Here is a 23,950-nt window from a genome sequence, read left to right on the forward strand (position 1 = left end):
TTAACTGAGGTTATGGCTGAAGACCAACCTCCTCCACTTCCACCCAGGGTGGAGGATACCCAAGATGAGAATGAGGTGCAACAGGCACCCCCGCCTCGTACTTTACGAGATTTTCTACAATCGGCGGGAGTGAGTACGCCCTAACACAGGACAAATGGACATCAAGCCAGGAGTTATCCAACTCCTTCCCAAATTCCATGGACTTGAATCAGAGAGTCCATATTTACATTTGAAAGAGTTCGATGAGATTATAGCTACATTATGTTTTCCTAATGTATCGAAGGATACAAGGTGAAATTCTTTCCTTTTTCCTTAAAAGAGAAAGCTAAGACGTGGTTACATTCACTGCGTCCTAGATCCATTGGCACATGGAACGACATGCAGAGGGAATTCATAAAAAAATTCTTCCCACATCATAAAACGATTACCCTCAGAAAAGCGATCATGAACTTTGCCCAAAAGGAAGATGAAACATTCTTTCAATGCTGGGAAAGGTTCAAAGATTTGGTCAGTTCATGCCCACAACACGGATTTGAAACGTGGCGCATTACAAATTTTTTCTATGATGGACTGACATCTTCCATGCGCCAAATGGTCGAGACAATGTGTAATGGAGAGTTCATTAATAAAGATGTCGACGAGGTATGGGACTACCTCGACAGTTTGGCTGAAAAAACACAATCTTGGGATTATTACCCAAAGTCGAACACCACGTCTAGGCCGACTCAATTAAAGGAGAAAGGTGGATTATATCTCTTGAAAGAAGAGGATGATCTCAAGTGTAAAGTGACTACACTCATAAGGAAAGTTGAGGCCATGGAAGGAAAGAAGGATAAGGTCAATGAAATTGTTTGCGGCATCTGTGATTGCAACATTCACATAACTTGAAAATTGTCCTACAATACTCGCCTTTCGAGGAGTGTTGAATGAACAAGCCAATGCCGTAAATAACTATCAAAGACCTTTTCTGGACCTAACTCCAACACATACAATCCTGGTTGGAAAAATCATCCAAACTTTAGTTGGAGGAATGGACAAACGGTGACTCCTCCGGGTTTCTTCAATCAAAATCCAAATCAAGTGAAACCTCAAGAGGAACCGGTTCAAAATCCCATACAAGAGCCGGCTCAAGCAATGCGGGGATACAGATTTTATGCCAAAGATAGATTCTCGTATGACGGTTATAGAAAAGGGGATGCTTCCTCACAACCTCTCCCCAACCCTAAACCGCGGTACAAGATTAGTGATCCCAGCTCTTCAAATCAGATGGGACATGCTAAATCCATCACCCTCTTAGGAGTGGGAAAATCATTGATAAAACTCTTCCGGTTAGGCCAAAAGCCTCAAGAACCAAAAGAGGACAACAATGATGGATCCAGGATGCCCCACAAAAAGTAGAACCGGAACTTTTAGAGAAGCCGTTGCTCCATTCCCCAACGGTTGGTTTCACCAAAACCTCTCTCTAACTCTCGGGATAACCTAGAGGTGTTGAAACAGTGAAAGTCAACATTCCTCTACTTGATGTCGTTAAAGATACCTTCATATGCCAAATTCCTAAAAGACTTATGCACGACCAAGCAACGGAAAATTATTCAAAAGAAAATCTTCTTGACTGAGAAAGTGAGTGCCATCCTAAAGCAAGACGTGCCACAGAAATTCAAGGATCCCGGTAGCCCAACCATATCATGTGTAATCGGGAACCATCGAATTGATCACGCACTTCTTGACTTAGGAGCGAGCGTCAATCTGATTCCCTACTCGGTATACAAACAGTTAGGTTTGGGTGAATTAAAACCCACCCTAACCACACTACAACTTGCTGATCGCTCTGTTCGTGTACCAAGAGGGATAATTGAGGATGTGTTGGTCCAAGTTGATAGATTTTACTACCCTGTAGACTTTATCATCCTGGACACCGAACCCATCAATAACATGAGCACTCAGATTCCCGTCATTCTTGGTCGCCCATTCCTTGCCACGTCAAATGCAATTATCAATTGCAGGAATGGTATCATGACTATGTCTTTTGAAAATTTGACATTGGAGTCAAACATCTTTTTCAATAACGGCAGCAACTCTGAGGATGATGACGATTTCCACGATATTAACATGATTGACTCTTTCGTGGAAGATACGACACCTCTGACCTTATCCTCCGACCATCTAGAGACGTGCCTGGCCCACTCCCATGATTTTGATGATGACATGATTAGGGAGACGTGTGCCTTGCTTGATACTGCACCGGTACTTGAAGTTAACCGATGGAGGCCACAATTTGAAGAATTACCACAAACTGATGTAGTGCCTCTGCCGTCTAACCTCAAGCCGCCGAAGCTTGACCTAAAACCTTTGCCCTCTGATTTGAAATATGCATATTTGGGTCAAGATGAGACATACCCGGTGGTGATCTCTGCCCACCTGGAGAAAGAACAGGAGAGTATGCTTATATCTACTCTCATTGAGCATAAAGGAGCCCTGGGATGGACGATAGCGGACCTCAAAGGAATCGATCCCTCGATTTGTACTCACCACATATATCTTGAGGATAATGCGAAGACCTCCTGCCAACCACAACGTAAATTAAATCCAAACATGAAGAAAGTGGTTAATACTGAGGCTCTTAAGCTATTTGATGTGTGTATCATATACCCTATATCCGATAGCCAATAGGTGAGTCCAACTTAAGTAGTTCCCAAGAAGTCCGGAATTACCATTGTAGCCAATGCTAATAATGAACTCGTGCCAACTAAAATTACTACTGGTCGGAGAATGTGCATTGACTACAGGACGTTGAATACCGTCACGAGGAAGTACCACTTTCCTATGCCCTTTATTGATCAAATCTTGGAGAGGCTAGCTAGTCATTCCTATTATTGTTTCCTTGACGGATATTCGGGATACAATCAGATCGAGATAGCCCTTGAAGACCAAGAAAAGACTACGTTCACATGTTCCTACGACAACTTTGCTTATCGAAGGATGCCAATCAGACTGTGTAATGCCCCTGCCACCTTTCAGCGATGTATGCTTAGTATCTTTTCTGATATGGTAGGGCAATATCTAGAGGTCTTCATAGACGATTTCTCTGTTTACAGTCCATCTTTCAGTAATTGCTTGGAAAGTCTTAAATGTGTGCTGAAAAGATGTGAAGAAAAGAACTTGGTACTTAATTGGGAGAAGTGCCATTTCATGGTTCGAAGGAATTGTCCTTGGGCATATCATCTCGTCCAAAGGAATCGAGGTAGATAAGGCAAAAATCGATCTTATCTCTAACCTACCTCCACCCAAGAACATCAGAGACGTGCGATCCTTCTTAGGACACGCAGGATTTTACAGGCGATTCATAAAGGACTTTAGTCTTCTTTCTCGTCCTTTATGTAATCTTCTTCAAAAGGATGTTCCGTACGAGTGGACTGAGCAGTGCCAGGAAGCTTTCACCAAGCTTAAGGGCACGTTAACCACTGCACCTATCATGCAGCCACCCGACTGGAACCTTCCTTTTGAGCTTATGTGCGACGCTTCTGATTATGCTCTTGGGGCGGTCCTAGGCCAGAGAAAAGATAAGAAGCCCTACGTCATTCATTACGCGAGTAGGACTCTAAATCCTGCCCAGATGAACTACTCGACTACGGAAAAGGAACTCTTAGCCGTAGTGTTCGCCTTGGACAAATTTAGGTCCTACCTGATCGGATCCAAGATCATTATCTATACAGATCATGCGGCACTAAAGTATCTTCTTTCTAAGAATGATTCTAAGCCCCGCTTGATACGATGGATCCTTTTACTCCAAGAATTTGATTTGGAAATTAAAGATAAAAAGGGAGTAGAGAACGTAGTGGCCGATCACCTTTCTCGCCTTAATACCTCTGATTCCCTTGAGGCGACCCATATCAATGACATGTTCCCTGATGAACAGCTGTTCAGAGTCTCCCATTCACCTTGGTTCGCTGATATTGCTAACTATCTTGCTACAGGTGCCATACCGACACAGTGGACTGCGCAAGATAAGAAGAAATTCTTCACCGAGGTGCGCAACTTTTTCTGGGATGATCCTTACTTATTTAAATATTGCCCAGACCAAATTCTAAGGAGATGTGTACCAGACGATGAGCATCAGAGCGTCATCTCCTTCTGTCACTCAGAAGCCTGTGGTGGTCACTTTTCTGCTAAAAAGACCACGGCCAAGATTCTGCAGTGTGGCTTTTACTGGCCCACTATGTTTAGGGATACTCATGAGTTTTGCAAAGCTTGTGAGCGTTGTCAAAAATTGGGAGCATTGTCCCGTCGAAATATGATGCCTTTGAATCCCATTCTTATCATTGAAGCATTTGATTCGGAGCATCGATTTCATGGGACCATTCCCCAATCGTTTGGGAATCTGATATTTTGCTCGCCGTGGATTATGTCACTAAATGGGTCAAGCGATTCCGTGTCGAAAGAATGACCATCGCACGGTCATTAAATTCCTAAAAGAGAACATCCTTTCTCGATTCGGAACGCCTCGAGCCATCATTAGTGATGGGGGCTCACACTTTTGTAATAGACCATTCGAGAGCTTAATGAAGAAATACGGTATCTCTCATAAGGTGAGCACCCCATACCATCCACAGACAAGTGGACAAGCTGAGATTTCCAATAGGGAGATCAAACATATTCTAGAGAAAACGGTTAACCCTGATTGTAAGGATTGGTCAATCCGATTGACCGATGCCTTATGGGCGTACCGTACTGCATTTAAAACTCCTATTGGAATGTCTCCCTTTAGACTTATCTATGGGAAAGCTTGTCACTTGCCTGTGGAGTTGGAACATAAAGCATACTGGGCGATCAAAAATCTAAATTTCAATCTGGACAACGCTGGCTCGCTACGCAAACTTCAATTAAATGAACTTGAAGAAATCCGGAACGATGCGTATGATAATGCGAGAATTTACAAGGACAAGATGAAAGCATTTCATGACCAACACATTTTGCGAAAATCATTCATGCCTGGTCAGAAGGTCCTTTTGTACAATTCTCGATTACATCTCTTTCCGGGTAAGCTTCGATCTCGTTGGACCGGCCCTTACATTGTTGTTACTGTTTTTCCTCATGGGGCCGTTGAGATAAGAGATCCCGACAATGGCAAGGAGTTTAAAGTCAATGGCCATCGATTGAAACCATTTGTCGAGAAATTTGATTCAAAGGACATGTCCATGCCTCGACTCTGATCCTGTTACCAGGATTGATCTCCTAGTACGATGGAGGTTTATCAAGATTGATTAATTCATGGTCCATTCTTGTCTAGTTGAAGACGTTAAACTTAGCGCTCCTAGGACGCAACCCAAATTTTCATTCCATTTCACTTTTCTCATTCATTAGTTCAATGTTTGTGGGTAACATTACTGCAAACCCTCACGAGATTACAACTCGTCCACTAGGGGTAACCTAGGGGTTTAAAGGCTTGTTGCATACGCTAAATGCAATCGAGAGCACCTACGAAAGTGGTATAGGTAGGATTGTATTTTTGTTATTTTATTTTACTTCTGCTGGTTTCTCTCTTGTGCTGACCGCTCTTACGTAGAAATCTGTGGAAAGCCTCTTGATTCTTTCATCCAGGTATTATCTTTCCATCACTTCTCATCTACGTATTTTGTCCCATGTGCATCGCATGCTTATTTCTTTTACATTGAGGACAATGTAGATTTTAGGTTGGGGGTGGGAGATTAGGTTTCCTAATTAGTATTTTCTTAGTCTTGAGCAGAAATTGTGAAATTTTTTTTTTTTTTTTAAATTTTTCTAGAATTTCATATAAATTCGAAGCGATTTTGATGGCCATTTTGGATTTAGAACTACAAGATGCGTGATGTTGGTACTTTATGACTCTTGGATTCAGTTATCTATCAAATTTCACAGCTAAGTTGAATTGTTAATCCATTATTAGAATGTGTAAACATTGATTGAGTCATGAATTCAGGGGACACATCTCGCTTGCATATTAAGGTTCAGTTCGATATTAAAGGATTAACTTGGTAATCACTAAATATGAAAGGAACTAACTTGAGAAATCGAATAGATTGAGCGAACAATCTTTGCCATAGGTTTGCTCCCTAAAGGTGAGGATTCGATTCCCCATGAATAATATGTGAGACAGATGAGTGTACAGTCTTTACCTTAGGTTTGCTCCCTATAGGTGAGGATCTGATCCCTCTTCTTGGCGTTACTTCTAAGAAAAAAAAAATCAAAAAAATTAAAAGAATAAAAAGATAATGTGTAAGCTAAGTTGAGTTATCGTGAATTCTCTTAGTTGTTACCAATGATATCCTTAAATATCGAGGTGAATCTTAATATTAACAAGTCAAGATTAGACTATACATTCATAGATCTCAATGGTTAGAATTTTTCTAATTAATGGAATAATACTTTGAACTTGATTATGAAGTTTACCGTGCGCTGGAGTCTAGGAGAAAGTAATATCCAACAGTCATGAATCTAAAAATTCTCATATCTGGATTACTCCGCAAAAATCAATCGAGTTTATAAATTGTTCTGTGATTCTCAACTTATTTTTCGCATACTTTGCTCGGGACTAGCAAAATGCTGGTTGGGGGTTGTGTTGAGGGTCAAATATTGCATATCAGACCCAGTTGCAGCATAGTTTTACACGCATGATACCGTTTAATGGCCTAATTTAATTGTGTTTGTGATGCAGAGTGTATTTACGAGCATGGACTGAAAAAGGGTGGTAAAAGCATGGATTTGATGCTCCGAGAGCACCAAGGCAAGGAACGGACTCTAGAAGACCAAGAGCGACGAAATTATACATCAGGGGTCCGCGGAAATCGAGGAATTGAAGCTCAAGTGGCCTGAAAAGTCAGCCAGAATGCAAGATTACAGGGTTTCTACCATCCGTTCGGTTCAAAACTTCACATATGGCCTAAAAACCAAAAACTAACCGTACATGTCAAATTTCAGCTATTGGATCCCCCTGGAAGTGGCCCAACGGACAGATCAGCCCATAAATCAGTGAACTGGGGCCCGCTTGGTGTCTGAAAGTGCTTCAATCTTGGGCTCAACGATTCAAATGAGTTGACAAAATGGATAGACGGAGCGGATCTCTCAGAAAACATCATAATGGACCCTATGGGAAGCAGCAGTGCATAGTGCAAAATTGCACTCGTGTTGTACCGAATCAAGCCGATCGGGTCAGCGCCCGCTGACCCGATCCTTCTCGCATACGGAAACAGCGGGCGGATGCTGATCGTCCGTTTTCATGTAGTGGGCCCCATCAATCACAGTTTTCAATGATCAGAGCCGTCCATACACTCTGCAAGGTGACCAACACCGTCGCCTAGCCTTCCTTTTTGGCCCATGCACACACACAAAGGCAGATTTCATAAAAACGCAGGAATGGACGGTGGGAACAAAAATTGTATGGGCTACACCGAATCTAACATAAAACCAGCCGAATCTTACTGGTTTTTCGACGCGAATCGAATGGTCGGAGTGGATTTTACACACGGCGCCAATCAGCGGTTCGCCGCCTTCACAGCGCCCGACCGCGCATGCTCTGCTGCGTAACAGAGGCCGGTCGATCCAGGTGGGCCATCATCGCCGATCGAAACAGTGATCCGGACCGTCTATTTTGTAGGAGGGCTAAAACCATCCGTAGGGACGTTATCTCTTTGGAAAGAAGACGATGGAAGTGGAAGTCTTCTCTTCCGTTTTCTTGGCTGCAAAACGCTCCTACGCAGGAGCCTTGTGTAAAACCTTCCGCGCCTACTCCTACTCGGACGGTCTCCGCCACCTATCTCGGGGAGGACTCTGCAGCAGCTCCCGGACGACAGCTCTGTATAAGAGGACGGAAGAAAGGAGGCTGAGGTACTGGGTTTTGGGGTCGCTTGTCAGGAAAACGGTATTGTTTCTGCTGCTGCTGTGCACAAGAGGAGTGCGGCTGCTGTTTCTTTCGGTCAGGGAGCTGAGGCAGCGTGCGAGGGACGGTGGGATCAACAGAGTTTGGCTTTGAAGGAAGGAAGGAAAGGAAGAAAAAGAAGAAACAGAGAAGGACGTACGGCTGGCTTGGGTTTGGGCTGGCACGTGAGCTAAGCCTGGTTTTTCTCTTCTTTTCCTTTATATTTCCTTTACTTTATTAATGATCAGCCCATCCATGTGTGGCTAACCCTCTTAGCTGGGGCTAAGAGGTGAAGCCTGTAACGAGATGGGAGACAGTATCTCATGCGTTTAATTTGAATTTCTGAACTGAGTTTAAGTTGATTATTCAAGGAATATTTTTCTTAGTCTTTCATGGTCTATTGTGACTGAAATTACAATGGGTTTGCAATGGCTTTGAATATTTCTTCCCCTTTTTATGTTTATGAAGTCAGGAAGCCCTGTTGTTCATCATTGTTCCATGGGCATGGTAGGATGACAGTACCCTTCCTGATCTTCATACATTGTTGGTTGGTTGGTAATTAGTTTAATTCTGTTGTTTACTTTGTCTCCTGGGCATGGTTTGATGATGGAATCCATTCTAATTCATATACCTTTCATCTCTTGAAAACCAGATCAAATAAGTTCAGTTTGAAATTCCATAATCATTGATGCAGGCATAAGATCTCCCTGATCTCTACAAGTGGATCCTCTGAATCCCTAGTTTCCTTCCTCAGAATTCCTTAAAGTTTTAGATAGTTATTCCACAATTATTTCTTAAATTCTATTTTGTTTAGATCGCATCTTAGTCTAGTTCTAGTTCTACTTGGTTTCAGATAACGTACAGGTATCAGTCCCTGTGGATTCGACCTCGGTCTTACCGAGTTTATTACTACATCACAACCCTATACTTGGGGAGTGAACACCATCAACCTTTGAAAGGTAAATGAAATTGAGAACATGCAATATAACATGAAGTGCATAAATAAATTTCATCATAACACCAGATACTGTAATCAAAACAAGTACCCCAAGTTTGGGTACTAAAATCAATGTCCCCTGCATCAGTCAAAGTGAAATTCATGCCATTATCTGAAGAAATAGTTCAAAAATAATATTCAAAAATAAAATGCAAGTTACAATCAAATATTATAAACATTGGCCTACACATATATAGACCTTTTACCGGCACTTTCACATACCTTTACCGGCTATTCCATAAGTGCCTTTACTGGCGTTTATAAAAGTGATGGTAAATCTTACCTATAGGGGTGTCCAGTACAACCGTCGATAAAAGTCTTTGATCACCAGTAAAGCTTTTACCGACGACACTTTTGCCGGCGCTTGCCTGATCGCCGAGAAAGGCTTTACCCATGGTTTTCTAGGCCTTTGCCGACGGTTTTAATTGTCGATAAAGGCCAGTTTTCTTGTAGTGACTCCTTTTACCGAGTGCCTTAATAATTGGTGAATGATTTCTGTATTGGGCTAAAATTGAAATTTTGAATATGCTAAATGGATTTGAAATGTACATAGAAACTTCTATTTTTACAAGTTAACTTGTAGAGGGCATTCTAGGTGAGTAATTTTATCATATTTATCAATATTCTTAGCTATTTAAACTTATCTACTTTTAACTCACTCTCCCTTACCTATGCACTACTATTACAATTCTAAGGGAATGATCCATAACAAGAAAAAGAAATTCACTTCCGAAAGGCTTGGTCTTGTGTCTTGGCTCCTGAGGCAGGTTCCGATCCTGGGATCCTACAAGGAGGATTTTCATAACAGTATAATCATTTTCAATATGAGCATACCCAAGATCACAGCAAGTACATCTGAGAATAACAAAGGCACACATCGTAAAATCCACTATAAATTTGAACTTTTACAATCATCCATAAGGTCTAAAAGGACATACATGAGAATAAAAGGAAAAGAGAGATAAATCAGCAGCATTAGAGTCCTCACTGCTCAACTCTACTCCACGCTCTGCTGCTACGGCGCTTACCTAGAGTCTCCTGCACGCATCAATCGTGCATAAGCTTATAGAAGCTTAGAGGGTGGTGAAAGTGTGTGTCAATGGTGCATAGAAGAATAGTAGGAGGTATAAGGAGAGAAGCATGATCAATGAGTATATCACTAGCTTTACCAAGGCTTACCATGAACGTGATGCAATGAGTAATGGGTGCCATACCAAGACAATGCATGAAGGGGCTTGTACAGCCAATGCTAATGCGATGCAAGTAATGTCAGTGCTCATATCCAAACCATAAATCAAGTACATTTCCAATCATAAGGAAATCACCGGGGTCCATTACACTGCTGAATGATTGCCACTCTGCAGACTCCGCACAGTCAAACGAGCATAAGAGACCTCACTACCCGCCTGTGAACAACCAATCAGCAACAAGGCCTGAAGGTAGCGGACCCATTTACGAGCTGGTCAGACTCAGCCTAGCAATGCCTCCTCACACCAGGAAGGTAAGGCCACACCCCTATCCAACCGACTACACGACAGCGGGAGTCGTGGCCTAACGGTATAAGGCCTTCGTGTGCTCATGTATTCCACCCGGTCACGACGTTGGAGCAGATCCTTGGTACCATGGAAGTTTTAAAAATTTCACCCATGGGCATCCTATGCACTCGGTATGCTCATTATATATCCTGTGGAGGCACGGCCCTAATGAAGTAAGGGCGGATATTCACAAGCTATACAATGTCAGATGCATGAATCACACAATCACCCATGTATCAATCCCAAGCATTCATCTCTCGAGGAGATACCAACATGTCCTACGGAATGACATAACCATGGCCAATCATACCTCAACCAATCATGTATATGATGCGTATGGGAATGGGTCATGAAGATGAATAGGGGTGCCAATGAGGTGAAGATGAACTCTCTACCTAACCATGAAGGGTCTAGGTACTTAACCAATTCCTCATAAGGAATACAACCTCTAGTGGGGGCCCATATACCTGGGGTAGCCCACGAGACTAAGGAGAACAATGGTATGGGCCTAAATAGATGAAACGGGCCTAGCAAGGGTCTATGGTGGGCCTTTAACCACCCATAGAAGCCCATGGGCCTACCTTAGGGCCACCAATGTGGACATCCAACCACAATTGGTCCCCAAGAGGTAGCCCATCTCTAATTGATCATGGATCAAGGCCCAAGGCCCATGCAACATCAGAAATAAGAAACGGGCAGCCATAATCATACCACAAACACTTAGGTTGGGCTTCAGAAAGGCGGCCCAAGGCCTATCCAAAACATATGTCTAAGGGAAACACACATAGCCCAACCCATTTGTACCACTATAGGCCCATAGGGAAAAGGTTAGGGCCCAACATAAAGGCCACTAATCCCATATATTGTGGTGGCCTAGTGGGCAGCCCATTGCTCAAACCACATGGGCAAATGTCATGCTCTTAGTCAAGTAAGTTGGGCCTACAACCCGGCCCAAGTATTAAAGTTGATTTGGTGGGCAACCAAGGGCCCATCTACTTGTGTAATCCGGCCCACTAACCCAACACAATAGTATGGTAAAAATGGCCCAAGAGTTCAATGGGCCTATCTAGAAAGTTCCAGCCCAATTGGGCCTAAAGAGTTCAACAACTAGCTACATTCATGGACCCAATTAAATTCAACTGTGGTGGGCCTCAAAAGTGCATTTATTAAGCCCAACATTTAAGGAACCAAAGGTATAAATTATTTCCTCTAAGATCTTCACAATGTGGTGGGCCTCATTCTTCAAAATTTCAGCCCAAAGGCCAAGCATAATTATAACAAGTTACTGGATTTTTAACCCAACAGGTTTATAGGCTTATTGGAGTCCAGTAATTATTTCATTTAATTAGGACATCAGCCCAAGTGGTCTAGTTATCAAGTTAGAGGGCCCCACCACATAGGGTTACATCATACAACACAAGGGAGTAGGTGGGCCACACTGCTAGACCAAAGTCCAGCAGGTAGCCCACATGGGGCCCCAGCCTGGGCGTCCCTGCCTGGGGTGCCACTCCAGGCCTCACCACGGTCAACTCGAATATCTGTTGGGTCTAAAATTTTTCTGGATAATACTTCCATGGGTGAGCGACACCTCCATAAAATTTTAGAATTTTTGAATATTCTTAATTATTTTAATTAATTTAAATAAAAAAGTCTGTCCAGAAAATCGGACTGACCTAGACGTCCCAACATGGTGGGCCAGTCCGGCCCTTGCCACGATGTGCACAGGGGTCTGCTTGTCCCAAAAATTTCTAGATGGGTCTCACCATGGTAGGTCACCTCTCTGTAAATTTTAATGATTTTAAGATACCCAAAAGTATTTTAATTAATTTGAAGGATACAATCTGTATAGGGTGGAGTATTGCTGGAATATGACTGTGTTGAATTTGGACCATTCCAATGGGTGGGTCCTGGGCCTCCAAAATTCTGAAAATTGAGGGCCAAGGTCTCTCATCATATATAAAATAAGTGGAAACCCAAAAAGGTGGTCCATCATCATCAAAATAATTTATGAATTTCAGTTTACAACAGTCTACATTGCTGGACTGCACAGCAGAAAATCAGGCTGACCACCCCTCTTGGCCCACCCTTTTGGATAACCAAATGGAGTCAGTTAGGGCTGAAATTTGGCATACTTATAGGTGGGGTCCACACCTTTAAGAAACATATATTACATGGGACCAAACACCCCTCCAAATGCCCAAAAATTTGGCCTCAAGATGACCCAAAAATCTGTCCAGACAGTTCTGGACAGCAACATATAACTGAAAATAAATAAATATAAACACTATTTAAAAGGGGATTTAATCCTAGAAAATCATGGTATGGACCACCTAGTAGGCACCACAAATATTCAGACCTTTCCATGACAAAACACCCCTTGCATGTACCCCACATAGGTGGATTAGGGGGCTCCAATGTCCAAGGGTGGACTGTCATGGACGTCCACCCTCCATGGATGGTCTGGATATTTTTGGTCCACAAAGTGGGCCACACACTCATGATCAGGCAGTTATCAACAAAGAAAAATATGGATTCGGCCACAAGGGAAGGGTCTCCACCACATTGAGGCCCTTCCCCTCATCACTCATGCATACACATTCCACTATCATAAGATATATAAGATCTACATGATCATATGATTTCTACTTGGGATCTATGGTGGAGATGCAATCTCCACCAAGGATCAAGGGTCTAGATGACCCAAAGATCCCTGATCAAAGAAGGAAAAGTCATGTAGGGGTCCATGAAGAATGGCCCCTTGCATGGAACATGTATGCAAGTAAGATGGGCTATGAGCCCCATCCATGAAATCTTGGGGGCCGCCACCATCATTTGATGGGCCCCACAAGCTTCAACATAAAAAAGGGTAGAACAAGTAAGAAATGGAAGAAATCTGAATTTGCAATTGCATGCACACCCACCTTAAGATCTCCATCAAAACTCCACTCCAAGCTTCTAACTATCCAAGGAAGCAAGATGAAGGGTTGAGATGGGTTTTCAATGGAGGAATTGAGGGGAAAAAGGAGGAGAAGGGGCTGAAAAAGAGAGAAAATAGGGCTGGATTTATTTTTTTTACAAGAGAGAAAGAAAGAGAGAAGAGAGTAGAGATAAATGAGAGGGAGAGTATGGAAATTTGCTAGAAAAGAGAGAGAGGGAGAGTAATCATCACTCTCTCTCCTAGATAAGAGAAAAATCATCATAGCCTATGGTGATATAAACTATGTTGTTAGGCTAGAGTAGGGATGGGTAGTGTGTGGGTGGTGAGTGGTGTAGGATTTGAGGGTTTAGGTAGTGTATGGGTAGTGTGTGTTGGAATTTGCACAAAAGAGGGTGGGCACCTTGAAAAATGTGCCCTCTACACTGGTGGGCCACATGATCATGCTCAAAGGGTACAAATGAGATGCACATAACTTATGATCCAAACATCGGATGGACACACAAGATGCATCGTTGGAACCGTGGCGACGATGCGGTCACAATGGCATAGGTCTCAACTCGATTCGAGTTGGTTCTTCACGACTGGGCTCACCGATGATCGCAAACACTATCCAAGGGTTACAGGTCGCCGGGATTCGACCGGTAGGATGGCGGGATTAAGATGGATGGAATGCATACTCACATACACATATGCACACAAGTGAACTTAGGTTGGGTCTCACTGAAGAAATTAACAGTAAACAGCCAAAGATGTAATTATGATAATAATAGTAGAATAAGAGTAAGGAAAAAAATGTAAAGCAAGCAGAGTTTAATATGAAGATAGGATAAAAAATGTCATAAAGTTAAGCATCAAAATAGTTGAGATTAATGACTTAGATTATTAGAAGGCGTCCCAATATAAATGAAAGAAGTAGCAGAAACCATGTAAGAGAGTACAATCTATATCAAAATAGGTACATGCATATGTGGAAGTGATACAGTTGATGGACTATGTAATGAGATTATACTTAAGGATATAATGTAGTTGTGTGATACTGTGAAGTGGTTCTACTTAAGGATATGATATGGTTGATAAACTATATGATGAGGTTGTGCTTAAGGATATGATATGGTTGTGTGATAGTGTGATATGGTTCCACTTGAGAATGTGATATGGTTATCATACTATATGATGAGGTTGCACTGGAAGATATGATATGGTTGTGTGATAGTATGATGTGGTTACATTTGAGAATATGATATAGTTGATATACTATGTGATAGGTTATATATGTGACAACGTGAAGTGGTTCCAGATTGAAGAATGTGATACGGTTGATTGACTATTTGCGCTTGAGAATATGATATGATTGTATTATAGTGTGATAAATGATCTCCACTTAGGAATGTGATATGGTTGATGGACTATGTTATGACGTTGGATAATCCAAAGTTGTATGACAGTGTGATCATATTACACTTGGAAAATATGATATAATTGATGGACTATGTGATGAGGTTACGCTTGAGGATATGATATTATGTGCGACAATGTAATGATGTTACACTTAAGAATGAAAGAAATTGAAGGACTATGCGATGAGGTTACACTTAAGGATATGATATGTGGTTGTGTGAGTGTGATGTGTCCACTTGAGAATGTGATACAATTGATGGACAACGTGATGAAGTTGTACTTAAGGATGTGGTATATATCCACTTAAGAATGTGATACGATTGATGGACAGCGTGATGAGTTTGCACCTGAGGATATGATATGGTTGTATGATAATATGCTGTGGTTACACTTGAGGATATGATATGGTTGATGGACTATGTGATTAGGTTGCACTTGAGCGCATGACATGGTTGAGACAATAGTGTGATGTGATTTCAATCACTTGCATGACTCAACTTGCATAACTCAACTTGTCCACCATCCATGGCGAGGCCCATCATTCCAACAGTAGGGATTTCATTCAGCGGGCCTTATTTACACAAAAAAGCCTTGGCAATAGTATGTAAATCCTTGGCTGTAGGACCATCATACAGAGTAACTGATGAGCTAGAGCCGTATGGACGCTGCTTTTTCCTGACCGCAGGAAATCCGTAATGTTAAAAATGGTAGGCCGCAGCATGAAAATCGGCTTACACAAAAATCTGGCTGGCCCTCTAATAAGATGGGCCACATTGATGGAGTCAATGAATGATCTACGGTTTGACTCAGGGCCTGATTTTTGTGCAATGTGATTTTTATGGTAGGGCGTTAAAATGACAAAGAAGAATTCAACAGCTTGCCAACGAAAGTAGTCGTCGCTTTTCTCTAAAGCAGTGAATCTTTTTAAAGAATGTGGAGTCCAAATTTAAAGGAAAACCCAACTAAAATATATGAAAATTCAAATACCAACCTTATAAATCTTCTACAATTTCTATAACTCTCACCTTTTAGACAGAAAGGAAAATGACCCAACAGAAGACAGAGAGAGAGAGAGAGAGAGAGAGAGAGAGAGGAGATGAGACTCTCACCCTCTTCTTGTTCTTTTCCCTCCCTTCCCGTTTTCTTTTTCTGGTTGTTTTTTTTTTCATTTATTTTTTTTTTGTAATGGTTTGGAGTCCGTAGTTTTCTTTTTTTTTTGGTTTTTTAGTGGTGACGTGGACCAATCAGGACTAGGCAATCAGGGAATCCTTGTTTACTAAATAACGGAGGATCCGGACTCCACTTTTATAAGTGCCAGTAAAGGCACTTATGGAAAGGCATGTGGAAGTGCTGGTAAAAGGTTTGTATATGTGCAAGCCAATGTTTATAATATTTGATTGAAACCTGCATTTTTTTATTTTACATATTTAAAATTTAACAGATAATATTATATAAATTCCATTGTCAATTTTGTTGCCACACTCGAATCAGTATTTTCACAATTGTCAACTCCTGAAAAAAGCACCAGAAAATATATTAGCTTTGTCCTTCGTAAAAACTAATATTGATGGAAGGCAGTTTCGGCCATGCATATAGCCTTTTGTATATTCATTAAATTGCAGAAGTCAAGCCTATCAATTCCTGTAATTCTGGCCTAATCATGGCTCGACGCTTTTGCTGGCTGCTTGTATTTCTAACAGAAGCGCTGGCAAAAGTGAAAAAAGTGCCAGCAAAAGTCTATCCAAGTGCAGGCAAAAGCATGGTTTCCAGACACTTTTACTCACGAAAAAGCGCTGCAAAAGTCTATACAAGCGCCGATAAAAGTCTTTGTATAGATTTGAAAGGGCCTAGTGCAGGCCAGTTATTTTTTATTATTATATATAATTCAATTGAAACCTGTATTTTTTTAATATTTGAAACATAAAAATGATTCAATATAATTAAAACTAATATTAAAAAAAATTATATTACTACACAATTAAAAAAATATATAATATTTATTAAAATAAATTGAAAATGGTCCTGAATATAAATAAATAAATAAATAATCCTCTATTTGGTCTACTCCTAGCATGAGTGGTGTCAAAAGGCTGAAGTGCTTGTAGGCCTAAATTTCGGCACAATTGATTAAAATACTGCACAAGTGGCTTCAAATCTGACGACTGATAATGGCACTTCCTTCTCTTTGCAATGGTTTCAATTTCCACGACTCCACAAAAACATCTATACTTTTCTGGTCTATAAAATTACAGGACACGGCGGCAGCAATTTCAGATGGGGCATCTTCATCTTTATCAGATGTCACACTTGATATAGATGCTTATATGCTAGTTTGCTCTCTGTTCATGTTCAGGATCACTTGTAGGATTAGGAGGTTCAGCAGTGGAGAGTGTCAACTAACCCTACAAAAACAATCAAGTTTGAGAATTTTTTATATAAATAACATAATTGTTGTTCTTGGGCAACAAACACATTTGAAGTATTCTGCCCATAAGCAAATAAATAAAATGAAAGATAGGCATTTAAATACCTTCTCCCTTGATTTCTCCCTCTTGGCTTGAGTTTCTTTACCATTGGAAGCTTATTTGTTGCCAGAAGAAAACAGAGAAAAGTTAAGTAGCAGACAACCACAAAAAAAAAAAAAAATAAAATAAAATAAATAATAAAATTAAAATTAAAATCCATGAAAAGCATGTGTAAATGCTCAAAAGAAAGGTGTTCCCCCTCCAGGTACAAACAAAAGACATTGTTAAATAGAAAACCATTAAATGCATTGGGATGCATACCCGATGGCTGTATGGACTACTCATCTAACAACTCACCCGCAACTAGCTTTGCTCTTCGATCAACAACTTCGAATAAATATGATAGCAGCTATTGATATTAGATTCCCAAAAGATCATCATATCTGAATATTAACCTCTTGCATTTAGTTAACATGAATAAAGCCTCACAAAAATTTCATGAAAAATGCCCATGTGAAAAACAAAACTAGATCAAGCCATCACATATTTGGTTGAGAAGCAGATAATTCCTCTAGACTCCAATTCACATGAAAGAAGTATCTGCATTATATTCAACCACAGCAATTCAAGTATAAGCATAGATCAAAACCTTTAAACCGATTAGGGAATGATAAGCCCCTTGCTGAGCTCTGACTAAATACCTATATCAGTAGATGCAAAGTCACAAAGCTCTATAACCCACTGATGACAGCTAGACGCTTAAAAAGGTACACGATATACAAGAAAGGGAGAGGCAACCACAACTTGAAGAAAATTAACTACCTCACTCCGTCTCTGTACTTTTGCTTCTCCTTCAGCGTCAATTAGGATAAGCTTCCGTGTCATTAGGATAAGCTTCCTTCATCTGTTAAAGTCCTTGCTGGACTTGATTTTGATTTATCTAGGACTCTCGCATCGGGATTTTGAATGCATATGGAAATAAAAAATAAACTACCATTACTGGAATGAAGCATAAATGAAAATTTTGCATTTGTAAGATAATATTAACCATTTGACTTTTCCCTTCAAATTTGGACCACTCCCTACTTATAGCCATCCATTTGATGGCCATTAATTGGTGACTATTGTGATTTTAGAGATAGCTTCATCCACAATTTGGATGGTCTAGATGTACATTAATATCACATGCGAGGATGATCAGTCAATACATAGCTAGCCTAATTAAAACATTCATATCCAAAACCCCAAGATATTGATAATAAAAAAAGAGAAATAAAAAGAGTTTTGTGTGTTTGGAAAAAGTAGATGGTTAATGAGAAAAATTACAACATTGAATGGCATAATTGGTGGGATGTGGTCATCAGACACCATAGACATTCATGGAGACTGTACAAGAGAAACCATGAGTATTACCACATATTTCAAGAAAGGGTTTGAATTTCTTGTATTCACCACCACCAGTGGCTTGAATACTTTTGATTATACACACTCGAAGATATTCTCAATATTCAATTTTAGTCTTTGAAAAAACATAAGTGCATACCATGCAAAAATACCATGTAAATCTACTAATATCAATGAAATGTATCTAGAAGCAAAACCAAGTACATCCCCAGGTATCAGAAACTATCAATTCCAAAAGTTTATTGCCTACGAATATATTATAAAAAAGAAGTTTAAGACTTCTGCCCATCTAAGAGGAGGAACAAGAGTTCACAAATTTATCAATGGAGATGGGAAATTGAAAGTGAGAAAGCTGATGATGAACATTGGATGATAAGCACCAGAAATTTGCAGTTGCCTCTAGATATAAATCTCCTTTCCTCAAGCTACTCAGAAAAAATCTCCTGTATCGATGTACCTTTGCAAAGAAAGTATAAAATGAATACCAATTAGCCAGATCCTGACTTGGATGTGAAATGCATCTGTATGCATGTGAAGGCGGTACAGCTACAGTGTACTATGTATACGCTATGGGTGTGCTATTTAAAACACTGGTTTGTACATGTATTTGGAGAATGATAAATCTGTGATGATCATCAGCTAGAATACTCAGACATAGTCCACAGAGTGCTTGCCAGGAATATCATCCATTGAAAAGAAGCACCGAAAACCAAAAATAAAAAATTGGTAGTACTGTAGCTAAAAGAATTCAGTACTAAGGTGGATGGTCAAATGGAACAACTAGCAAAAGGAAGAAAGTTACCAAAGAGAATGAAGATCATGATGAATGTGAGCTTCATCAGATGATACTTGAGATTTAAGTGTCACAAGAATAGCCTGCTGCTTAGCATTTTCAACTTGGGCTTCAACCCACTGTCTCTCACTTGTCCCAAATCTGTGCAATATTAAATAGTGGATAGACAAAAAATTAAAGTCAGATATTATATAATGAAATTATGTGAAAATGTATAATTTCCTTAGAATGAAATCAAAAAGAAAGGTGGCAAAACACAATGATATCATGCTTAAACAGAAACAACATCATTTGACAACTAAATGTTTATTTACTATTCTATCATTCATTGTACATGGGTGTTTTAGACATTCTTTGAATACATCATAAAGTGGAATGATGAGCAGGATTTGTGTACCTGAACCCAATTACTTGAGATAAGGCTTAGATGATGATGAAGTCATGTAGCTTGAGTTGGGGAATTTTCATACGTTCCTCAAAAGAAGTAAATTGTTTATATGGCTTTAAATAGCTAGGACAAGATAATGATGATAAAGTAAATAGTGCACATGTGTCATGTCAACCCAAAGTCAAAGGTGCTCTATACCTAAATTTCTCCTCTATGTGATGATTTTCATCAAGAAATTGCAATCTGAGAGGGGAATTAGGGAGAATATATCTTGATGAGCATAAGCTGATCTACAAATTTGCTAGAATCTTTCACTATGGAAAAAAAATATATTTAAAAAAAAATTAAATAAAAAGACATTTTTTTGGAGAAATACATTATTATAGAGCTATGCAATGGTGATCACTTGGATGTGGATCTAAAACCAAGGTACATTTTATGTTCTTCTTAGCCCTTATAAAAATGTAGTCATGCTTATTTTAACCAAATTTTTTTTTTTTTTGAAAGATGAAAATTTTATTAGGCAAAAACAGTGGGAAAAGAATACACCGAACCAGGCCCAAAAAAAAAAAAAAATAAAAATACTGTACAAAAGGGCCACCAAATCTAGAAACTACAAACTGCATTAGGGCACTCACACTATGATCATGATGGATACCCTGCTCATGGATGGGGTTGTCCTTAAGGATAAGGGTCCTATTTCTGATGTCTCTGGAATTAGGGAGAGTATATTGTGATGAGCGTAGGCCGATCTACAGATTTGCCAAAATCTTTCTTTATTTAGAAAAGAAAAATAAATAAATAAGCAAATTTAAACAAAGAGACATTTTTTAGAGAAATACATTATTACAGAGTTATGCAATGGTGATCCCTTGCATGTGGATAAAAAGCTTGGATAATCTACAGGTCAACCTACAATCATCAACATATTTTTTTCACATTAAATTACAATTTTGAAGGGTGAAAAGTAAAGAAATTCAATTTGCATATTTCTTCCATTTTCAACTTTAAAAATCGAAATTACTTGCTCGAAATCCATGTTGATGCATGAAACTCATGCATAGATATCATATCAGAAAGAGTAGTTCTACAAACAGCAATGCGACTTATCTCAATTCAGGGATGAAAACCTATATATTATTCACAGTAGTCTTAAAAATGTTATTTTTCTTTCTGCAATAAATCTGACTAGAAATAGCTGAGGGTAAACAGTCACATGTAAACTGTCAATCTAATATTTTTTCTTGAATTCTTCCTATAATAAGTAAATCACAGTAACAATTATTTTTCACGCTTTCTTTTCTTTCTTTCGTTTCCTTTTTCCTTTTCTTTTATTCGAGAAAAGAATAATATCTCACATTACATTTTCTGCAACTAATTGGCAGTTTAATTTCCTATAAAACTAAGGAAACACATTAAGAAAATCTTCAGTGACAGAACATCATACAGAACCTATGAATAATGAAGCCAATAAAAGCAGCAGATTTAAGTTAAAGATAAACATTATGTTTGGATATGTCACCAAATGAATTAAAGGTGCAGTTCCCACGTCTGGATACATTATTTCTGTATAATTTTGATATCCAACATATATCATGTTTCCACCATTTTATACTAGATTAATCTGGGGTGGGGCTTAGCCTAGTTTCATCCCGAAGTAGGTCAGGATCTAATTAATAACAACTGTCTTTTGAAGGGTTGAGAGAAGAAATCAATGAGAGAGAGAGATCTACTTGAGCTTACTAGATGAGCTTCAAAGAAGAGAAGAGAGATCTCATTCCCATCTCAGCAGATCTGACGAGAAGAGAGATCTCCTATGCCATCTCTTTCTCCGGCAACAGGGGCTGCCTGATTCTTTGCCCAAGATGGATCAGAAAAGGCTCGGTCGATGACAGAAGTGATATAGACCATCGAACCTTAAATCGGGCGTATCTTGCAATCCAGAATAAGTTATCTGACATAAAATATATGATTTTGGGGTAGAACGAGCTACTTAAGTCAACCAACCCCGCTATGCCAGGTTGCGTAGCCCGGAATTGCGAAAAACCTCTGGATCGACGGTTGTTTCCCTATTTTAATTTCGTTTTTACTATAAATAGTAAGTTTTAGTTTGATTATAACTCTTCATCCATTGGGCTTTAGGTGTTGCGCCCAACATGAAAAGAGCTTAGAATAATTAGGAGAATGGTTTGGTGAAGTCAAATAGGACACTATTTTTGGCTGAAAATCTTGCGCACTAGTAGACATCACAGCCGTTTATAAATAGTAAGTTTACTATTTATAGTAAGACACAAATTCTAGGAGTTTTAGTTGTAGTTTGATTCTGATTTCTTTCACATTGCTTGGTACCCCTATTTAAAGGGTTGTGAACTCATTTTTATTCATCAATTAATCAATTTCAAATTTCTTAGAATTTATTTCTATTTTCTGCTTTCTTTCCTCGTGGATTCGAGAAGTCTCTGTGAGGAGTCCAGAGAAGCTCCGTGGATTCGGAGTAGTTATCCTCATCACGTTCATCCCTGCGTCAATTGGTATCAAAGCGAGGATTCCCCTCGGGCCGATGGCAAACAATGAAGGTATGAATCAAAATCCTGTGGACGGTGATCCAGGGATTCGTTATCTTTCGGAAAGAATGGAAGCTTTCCACTGGGAGAGTCAGTTGACCATGCAAGGGCTGCAGGCAACTCTCGACCGTCTTGCGGATGCGCTACTCCCGCCCCGAGCCCTAGGCGGTGCTCCACCACCTTTGGTTGCTCCCCCACCCATGGTGGCTCCACCACCCATGGTTGCTGTACGACGCAACCCCGATTTTCGTAGAGCACTACCAGTGGCAAACCGTAGGGCTACACCAGATGATTCAAGTTCTAGCGACAAGGACCTTAATGAGGGTTTTGCTCGACGACCAATCCATGGAGGTGATCATCTAGATCGTGCTGAAAGAGACTATCGAGGTAAGGCTGAACTTCCTAGTTTTAACGGTTTATTACGTATAGAAGATTTTCTCGATTGGCTAGCCGAAGTAGAGAGATATTTTGATTACATGGACGTGCCAGATCATAAAAGGGTAAAATTGGTAGCGTTTAAATTAAAATCTGGTGCTTCTGCATGGTGGGAACAATTACAACTCTCACGAGCCCGCCAGAACAAGGCGCCCATCTCATCATGGCCACGGATGAGACGTCTTCTTCGATCACGATTTCTCCCTAGTAATTATGAGCAGATATTATTCCAACAATATCAAAATTGCCGACAAGGAAATCAAACCGTCACGAATTACACTGACAAATTCCAACGGTTAGCTACACGAAAGATTCTGTCAGAATCTAAGTCACAGAAAGTGGCACGATTTATAGGTGGGTTCTGACTGATAATTCAGGACCGAGTTCAGATGTACCCAGTCGGGACTGTGGATGAAGTAATTCAAGTGGCAGGTAGGGCAGAAACACAACTTGCAAGAGCTCCTGCTCGTCCATATCCTTCAACTCGACCCCCCATGACGGGTCCCACAAAGGATTCAGTGCTGCCACGAGAAAAAGACCCAATACCTCAACTTCCTACAACTGCAAACCGTGATACGGGGAGCGGCTCATCCAGACCTCAACTTGCAGCACCCACAACAGCGGGTCCGAGTAGGATTCTAAATCCTTATGCTCGGCCAAGGTCAAACAATTGTTACCGCTGTGGCCAACCAGGCCACTTATCAAACACTTGTCCTCAACATCCCGCATCACACTTGACTATAAACGAAGGAAGCACTGAAGATGAGGCCGTAGAAGAAGACCATCGCTTTGATGAACATAAACAAATCACTGAAGAAATAGCAGGTGGCAATGAAATGACGGGAGAGGATCGTGATGAATTTCTAGCTGTGAGGCGATTGTTGTATGCCGCATGAAAGGAATTACATCCACAACGACACAATATATTTCGTACTCGGTGTACCGTCAATGGAAAGGTCTGTGATGTGATCATGATAGTGGTAGTAACGAGAATATCGTCTCAAGAGTGATGGTGGACAAGTTGCGGCTACCAACGATGAAACATCCTTCCCCGTACTCAATTGGCTGGATATAAAAGGTGAATGAGACTAAGGTAACTGAACAATATACTATCTCGTTTTCAATTGACAAAAATTATAAAG

At 40.2% G+C, this 23,950-nt stretch overlaps 1 long non-coding RNA gene and 1 other non-coding gene across 2 annotated transcripts; both read right to left on the minus strand.

The window, feature by feature from the left end:
- Window positions 1–426: 426 nt before the first annotated feature.
- Window positions 427–533, minus strand: LOC131238399 (small nucleolar RNA R71). The gene has a single exon (XR_009167806.1). It is a non-coding gene; the product is annotated as a small nucleolar RNA R71 (small nucleolar RNA).
- An 18,229-nt stretch (window positions 534–18,762) lies between these two features.
- On the minus strand, window positions 18,763–21,669 carry LOC131237532 (uncharacterized). The gene is made up of 3 exons (XR_009167298.1): window positions 21,543–21,669; window positions 19,431–19,562; window positions 18,763–19,085 (listed from the first exon to the last, which is right to left on the minus strand). It is a non-coding gene; the product is annotated as an uncharacterized LOC131237532 (long non-coding RNA).
- Between the last annotated feature and the right edge of the window lie 2,281 nt (window positions 21,670–23,950).

The sequence above is a fragment of the Magnolia sinica genome, chromosome 2 (assembly GCF_029962835.1).
Source record: "Magnolia sinica isolate HGM2019 chromosome 2, MsV1, whole genome shotgun sequence".
In the NCBI taxonomy this organism is placed as follows: Eukaryota; Viridiplantae; Streptophyta; class Magnoliopsida; order Magnoliales; family Magnoliaceae; genus Magnolia; species Magnolia sinica.